At 41.7% G+C, this 8,194-nt stretch overlaps 1 protein-coding gene across 12 annotated transcripts in view; it reads left to right on the forward strand.

Annotated features, from left to right (window-relative positions):
- Positions 1-8,194, forward strand: part of LOC108758376 (uncharacterized) — a 143,403-nt gene that overhangs the window by 12,301 nt on the left and 122,908 nt on the right. The window contains exon 1 of one of the 12 annotated variants that reach the window (XM_018503299.1): positions 33-987. The exons of the other annotated variants lie outside the window; for them this stretch is intronic. The gene's annotated coding sequence lies outside the window, so the exon portion shown is untranslated. Of the gene's footprint in view, positions 1-32; positions 988-8,194 lie in introns of those variants that run through there. 12 annotated transcript variants of the gene reach the window in all.

An 8,194-nucleotide genomic window follows, 5' to 3' on the forward strand; every position in this document is an offset into this window, starting at 1 on the left:
CGAGCCGTCGTTTCTCTCGCTCGCACGGTCGCGCTTCCTCCACTCTCTCACCCCGGCGCGGCGTCTTCCTTCTCCGTCTCGCTCGATCCCTCTCCCGCCGTCTTGCCGCCGTCTCGCTCGCACCCGCGTAGCTTCGCTCCGCTCGTTCTTAACGTAACGTCAAACCACTTAGGGCCGCGGACCTCGGCAGTCAGTCGATCTTTCCTAGCAGCGGTATTCCGGCATTTTCCACCTGATCGCGCGCGCGGGCGGTCCGGCAACGCCATTTTGATCGTCGTTACGTCGCCGTCGTCACCGTCACCGTCCACTCACGCGTCGAGTGAGTGAGACAGGAGTCTCGTGTGTGAAACACACGGAGCACGTTCTCGCATGTGCATCGGCCGCGCAGCGCGTCGTCTCGTGACAACGTCTGAACATTGTTACGATTAAAAAATAAAAAAAAAAACAGAAAATTACAATACAACGCGCGTCCTCCGTGTAAACTACCGTGCCACGTATTAAACCGTGACGCGCGTTGTTAGTGCGGTGCCGGTTTGGTTTCCATTTTTTTCCAATTTTTTTTTTTTTTAATTTTTTTAATTCGTTTCTTTGCCGCGCCGAAAAAGAGGAGCGGAAGAGAGGGCGAGAGACAGAAAGCAAGAGAGAGTACGGGCGCTCCGTGCGTTGGACGAGGAGGGGGCGACCAGGACGGAAAAGGACGTCGGGTGTTGTTTTTCCGTCGCGCAGACACACGTCGCGGCTCGCGGCGAGACGAGACGAGACGAGTCGGCCGCGGAGCGGAGAGAAAGAGTGCGTGACCCCGCGTGTGTGTGTGATCATCGTCGACGCGCAGCCGACGACGACGACGACACAGCGACAACGACACTTCACGATTCTTCTCTGCTATAAAAACGTTCCGCTGCTATTATCCTTCCGCCTTGGGGCACGTCCGACACCATTCTCACACCAGGAAGGCACAAACGGAGTCGAACTCGTGCCGGAAACAGCGTGAGTACTTACGCAAATCTACGCAATTCGGTGTGTCGCGTTTTTCGGTGCCGCTCTTCGGCGTCGTCCGCTCCCCCTCCGGCACCCCTTCCGCCCCCACTCCCCTCCCTTGTCCTTCGTCCCCACGCGCGACGCTCGCACGCACGCTCGCTCATATTAAATCTTGTTTTTTTCCGCCTGCAAGGCACATCGCCTGCCATGTTTGACCGGCGTCTCTCTCTCTCTCGCTCTCTCTCCCTCTTTCATTTCATCTTTGTGTCTTTGTCCTCCTTTTCCCCCTCGTGTTCCTTTTTCATTCTCCCATAAAACTATCTCTCTTTCGCTCGCTACATCAGTTTCCTCCCCGTTCGTATCTCCCTTCCGGCTATCCCCCTCTTCCCTCCTCGACAGATGCGTGCGCGAATGCGTGTATCACACGGGGACGATCGCGAAATTCGACGGCGCGCCGCGCGTCGGCCGTGATATGTTGATGACAACGCAACAACGAAAGACGACGGTAGACGACGGTAGACAACAGCGGCTGAGCGGCCGCTGTCAAGCGTGACCGACCTCTCTCCCCTCCCACCGTTCCGTCTTCATTGACGCGCTCTCTCGCGTGTTGTTTATCCGTTTCTGCGTAATTCGTGCGTGCCGCCTGAGGCGGCGGGAAGGGGGGAAACTCGGGGCAGGGAGGAGGAGGGGGGAAGGCGACACTTCGAGGAAGGGGTCGGGGGGAGGGGGGGGGATGATGGAGCGCGGAGTGGGGACGCAACGTTGAGAGAAAAATAATACGGGTCAGGACGCAACGCCGCGTGGTGCCCCCGCGGCACTAAGCGAGTGCTGGTTGTTGCCGCTTATACCGCGTATATACCATGTGTGTGTGTTTGCGTGTATGCGCGCTGGCGTGTAGCTGGCGCGCGTTTCTTGCGCGTTTCCCGTTTCCTTTCGGGACCGAACTCCGACGAGGTCCTCTTCGAGGAAAGGCGGGAGAACGCGACCGTAGATTCTTTCACGCGTATAATTCTCGCCGCGTGAACTGCAACGCGCGATAATCTCCCTTCCCGCTCTTTTGCCTTTCCCGCCTCTCTCCCCGCCGCCCCCTCTTTTGTTATGTTTCTTTATCTTGGGGAAATTATACGACTGTTGTATCGCGCAAATGACTACTTTGCTTCGCGAAGGAGGGAAACGCTTTGCTTCCGGCGCGATGCGATCGCGCACGTGGAGTATCGGTTGACGGCTATCGCAGTTACTCTAAAGCAGTGATGCGCTTTTTTCGAAGGTTATTTTCGGAAGGTCATTTTTAGAAATTATCGAGTCTCTCCTCATTGGAAGAACGAAAATTCGAAATGTAAATTATCGGTGTCTAAGAGTACGTTTTGTGCTCCGAAAAAGCCGTGTTTCGAAATTGTCATTGCCAAAGTGCTGAAAACTTATTCTCTGTATTCTTTAGAGAATCTCACTCCAAAAAGTGAAATTGATTGAATCAGTCTTGAAAAAGCGTGGCTCAATTTTCAATTTATAAAAATGAGATTTTATTCTTCAGACTGAGACTCTAAGAGCAGGAGAGTCTTGCATAACGTGTAATGCGTAAGAAAATGAACCGTCAAAGTCCTTCATTTTTTTTCTTTTCTATGAAATAAAAGATACTGACTGGTTGATTTTATGATGCTTATGCGTATGCAAGAATCTGTAATTTAAAAGTTTTTAATGAATCGTGGGCCACATAATGTTTATTTTTTTTTGCACACTGAAAAAGACCGATGACATATCAGACTTTTTCAGATTAATTAGAATTAATTGTGTTAAAAAGGGACAAGAATCAGAACATTTTCTGATTGAGTCTATTATAATTCTAGTTGAGATAATCAGAGTTCTAATTGATACGATCGGAACCTTTTGGTTCATTTTCGACCAGAAAATTTTTTTCAGCTTATAATAGAAAATAATTATATTTTCGGCTGTGAGACGATGGACTCCAAAAAATTTACAGGCAAGCCGTAGGTTGCGCGCCACTGTTCCAAAATTTTTATCCTTTGAACATCTAAAGATACGATAGCTTAATAATTAAATACATATACGCGAAATGCGACGTTTTATTCATAACGCTGGCCACACCGTGACTCCCTCATTTCCTCGCAACCTTAACTTTTAGTACACACGATTTGAATCATTTGTGTCCTGCACATTTTTTTCTCCGAAAAACTAGACATACCAAGTAATTAGTTACGAGTAACAATAATATTATAGTAATGGAGAAATAGGACCATAACAGTCTTTATATGTCTGAATTTAGTCAAAGAGTCGCCTAGATCTAAAGAATTCTTCTGTGACTCCCGCTAAGCTAGTATGGATTACGAAATTATCTGTATATACGAGATGCGGGGTTTGAACTCGTGACCTGTTGGTTACAAATCCGTGGCTCTCATATCAAACCACGCGATATTTCAATTAGTTATGACATTCGTGTGCAAATTCTTTTATAATATAAAAACAATCTTGTAAATATTTTCTGAAAATATTAAATATGTAAGAGTATCGCTTAATAACGTTTGTATATTTATGAAAGTGATGAAAATTAACGGGACACGAATGATCCATCGTGTGAAGGATCGGGAATCGTATGTACCAAGGATTTTGAAGTCTCGTCGAATTCACTCGGAGGATGTTTGAACTTTCGAAACGGTAAACGATAAGATCTTGACGAGGCATACGCTCTTTACGCTACTGCGTCTGCCTATTCTCACAATTTAAAGACCCCGTTTGTGGAGCGGCCGGTCGGCTCGTTACGTCGATCTATAGGACGGGAAATGCAATCGAGACAAGTGAGCTCTCGAGCGGGATGAACGACTGGGGAGACGTATTATTTACAGTCAATAGTACCCGGCATCGATTATCGCGCGGGCGTTCGACTCAATGTTCCTCCCCGTCCGGGATATCGCAACTTCGATCTTGAAAAGGACAGCCGTTTGAATTGGTTAACTGTGAGGGCTAACAGCGAATGCAACAGGCCCTTAGGATCGATTGCGCCGTACGTTACTGACGTTACCGAGAGCGCTAATCGTCGCCGAGTGAATTTTTTCCTAGTCTATTTATATCGGAGGTAAACTCACGACACAAAAAGATACTTAAAATCCGCGAAACAATATAAAATACAAAAGAATAAGAGCATAAACATAACTAAAGCGTGCGTACTTTTCAAACGGCACATTATCAGTTAGCGCGAATAAATATAAAATGGACAACCAGTATCAATATTGGCAGGGTAAAATATAACATTGCGCCAGTTTTTATTTAAAATTTGAAATTCAAGCGGAATTTACACTATTGTAGATTCAATCGAATTTTCCGCTAACGTATCTGGTATTTAATTATGATGATATTTAATATCAAGTTTAAAAAGCCGATTGTGCGGTGTCCCTCGATTCCACATGAAAAGGTCGAATTCCGATCCGTCTGTGTCATCAAACTTTAACGCCGTGTATTTATTCCTCGTCCCCGTATATCGTATTCTTGCGCCTCCATCGTGCCTCGGTTCTCTCTAATCAGCGTTAGTTAACCGCAGGCCCGTCAGCGTGACCGATCCTCTCGGTCTGCGGACGAGACGCCTAATTTATTTGTGTGCTGCGCGCTGCGCGCCTTCACGAAAATCGTAACGCGAGAAAATCGTCGTGCGCAGTTTTTCGAAACGGAGCATAATTTCTCGTCGGGTGACTCATCGCGACGCGTCGCGAATCGAGATTATAACGGAGTGGCTTTTCCACGAAATCCGCCACGCAATAAAACTGCGAGCGTCGAGTTAGCGCGACGATTATTTTTGCGACGAGGATTTTTGCTTCCGGGAAAAATGACGGCAGGCTCGCCTGCTTTTTTTTTGTCTCGCGAGCGACGCGCAAATTGAAGTCGCAATAATATCTCGTCGTTACACTGTGTTCATACACTTGTGTTTGCTTCTTCGTAGACGATAAACTCATCATTCTGGAGTGTCGTCTAATATTGATCCGAGAATAATTCGAAATCAGACGCAATAATATTGCATGTCGGAAAAAAAGATGTGTAGGAAAAAAAATTAATAAAGATGATCTTTTTCCAAGACCCGACACAAGTTTCTTTCGTTTCTTCGTATTTTCTCGCCCGTATAAGATTACATTCATCTGAGAATATTTAAATCTTATCTATAACGTAATTTTTTACAAAGGCAGGTCGCATTATCGTTCAGAAAGCAAGTCATGATGTTGCTAGCAGTGATTTTAATTTACTATCAAGAAAAAATCTCAAATTTCCAGGTTTCTTTAGTAAGATTACTATTTAAGAAGACTTCAAATTTCAGGAAATCCATGAATTTTTTTACACAAATATAGAACGCGCTTTATACAGTCATAATATTTTTTTACTTTATTTTTCGCAGTGATCTAAGACGGTGCGACTTGCACTTGAAAATTTATTTTAGTGCGATTAGCGCAGACAAGCGTCAACTGCTCTGACTAACGCAATAATTTTTTTCTTTTTTTTTGTCTTTCTTTCGCTTTCCGTAGCATCGTTTTTTGCATTACGCCGTAATGCGACATGACGATTCCTCGCCGGCACTGAAAATCGATTAAACCACTTTTAATCGTTGAGGAAAAACTTTTGACCTTTTTTTTCTGCACGAATTGCGTTATCGCGACGGACCTTGCGTCACGATTCCCGTTGACGCATTGTAGTTGCAAATTGTAAAACGCTTTGAAAAGCACTGCTACTTGACGTCATCCGCGATCACCTATCTTATACGTGATTTTTTCGTCACGCGAACTGCATTGCGATTTTGTTTGTCGCGTCAGAGCCGCGAATTTTTTCCAAAAAGTAACATCGAAAAGCTAATATTTCTTTCAATTACAATACAAACACAACACTGTTGGACCTATGCTACAGCAAACTAATATTTAGAATTTATATTTTTACAGTGACGATAAAAGTATGCAAGGCCTTAAGAATATTTTTGTCGATGTTATAATATTAATTTCCCTTCATCTATTTGTCGCGAGTTTTTCCAAAAAGAAACATTGATAAAAGCTAGTATCTGTTTCAATTATATAATACAACACAGCACTGTTGTGTGTGTGTGAGTGAGCCTATACTTTCGTAATCCATATTTTTATCGAATTTATTAGTGATGATAAAAATATGCAAGAAAATGCAAACCATTAAAAACATTTTGTGTTTTGATGTTACATTATAATATTAATTTTTCTTCATCAGAATCTACTTGCCGCGTCAAAGCCACGGATTTTTCCAAAAAGAAACATCGATCGATAAGAGCTAATATTTCTTTTGATTACAATACAACACACAGCACTGTTGGATCTATGCTTTAGCAAACTAGTATTTAGAATTCATATTTTTAACGAATTTATTAGTGACGATAGAAGTATGCGAGAAAATGCAAGGCGTTAAAAACATTTTGTTTTGATGTTACGTTAAAGCGTTAATTTTCCTTCGTCAAAATATAGCGGCTATTAAAGAATATTTTACCTAGGTTTTCCAAGCATTTTTAGAGATAGGTTTCGAACAGATCTGAACGGTGATGAGAGAAGCGCCTAAGCACCCTAAGGATCGTCGATAATCGGCAAACAAGCGGATAATGGACGGTCTCGCATATACCGCTGCTGTAACTCAATTACACCTGCGGGATATAATTGAAAAACCGATTGGCGGTAATCGGATACGATTATGCTTCGGAACGTTATATCCGTTACGCGTTAAATGTTTACACTCTGCGATGGCATCGAGCTGCTGTTGTTGAGGTATTATTGCTATGCTGTTGCGGCAAAACAAGTAATGGCGTGGTGTAATATCATATGACATTATATGACCGTTTAGTTTAAAGAAAAAGTAGTGTAAATCCTGTTTTGAATCAATCGTCATCGGTATTGATGAAACGTGAATATAAATAACATTCCATCGTATCAATCTTGTTATTTTGTTGTTAAAATTAAACATAAAAAAATGATGACTTGCAACGAGCCTGATTGAAAAATCTCACTTCAACATTGGTCAAAGATTTTTCAAGAGTTTAAGATTTCGTAAAACTATTCGGTGTTACAAAACTTTACTTAATATCGTGTAAACTTTTACGCAATGTTATCGCTTTAACAACGAACGTATGATAGACGATAAATTTTTGAACTTTAAAAATATGCAATTTTTTTACGCTGTGTAGAAATGGCAGATTTTCAAAAATGTATGATATCACTACATAGTATCGCGTACATATTCAAATCCACCAATTTATTCCGCACACGTATCCCCCTTCCTCTCTGCAATCTCTCTTTCATGGTATGCACATCCTACGAGTGCAACAGTCGTTTTACGAAATCAAACAATCTAGCAGAGTGCGGCCCGCCTACACGATGTGAAAGTAATCGACCGATTTCAAAATTTGTGTACTATATTTTAGATATTATTTTATATATTTAAGCTACATTTTATATAGTTTCTGTACTTTGCAATAACGATCAAGATCAAGTTGCGCAACGGTGATAATTAATTTTTAATAAATTAGAGATTTCATTATCTATTAATAGACTTTAGGCTTATTATAATTTAAATATATACATATATATATATATATAGAGCATATGTCGTATATATAAATATATAGGATTGCTACAAAATTAGAAAACAGGAAAATCAGGGAAAAACAGGAAAATTAGGGAAAAGAAAATTTTATAAAATTTTCTGGAAAATAAAAATTCTTTGAAGAAGTTTAATATTCGCACATCATACTTACAGTTTTGGAATACTACTAATTTAACAATAAAATGCAAGCAGTGTCAGCAACATTTAAGTACGTCGCTATGTTATTAAATTGCTTTCTCAACAAAATATTTAACAGTTTCCAAATTAAAAATACAAAAAAGAAATTACAGAAAGTTTTCAAACGTTATCGAGATAAGGAAAAATAATGAAATTTTGTCCGGCAAAGTTAGGAGGAAAGTTTAAAATGAGAAATTTGTGACAACTCTGAAATAACTAATTAACTGCATTAATAACTATAATAATAATAATAAATAATAATATATAAATAACTTAATGATGTTGCAACGCAATAAAGACCTCGGAATATCAATGAAAATTCCTCAAAGATCAGAAAACTTTTGTCACTCAAGTGATCTTTGCCGTCGGAATTTTCGAGCGGGAGACGAGAGACGAGAGTGGTGTTATCTACTGATATCCGACTCGATCGGCGGGG

The sequence above is a fragment of the Trachymyrmex cornetzi genome, unplaced genomic scaffold (genome assembly GCF_001594075.2).
Source record: "Trachymyrmex cornetzi isolate Tcor2-1 unplaced genomic scaffold, Tcor1.1 scaffold156, whole genome shotgun sequence".
Classification (NCBI taxonomy): Eukaryota; Metazoa; Arthropoda; class Insecta; order Hymenoptera; family Formicidae; genus Trachymyrmex; species Trachymyrmex cornetzi.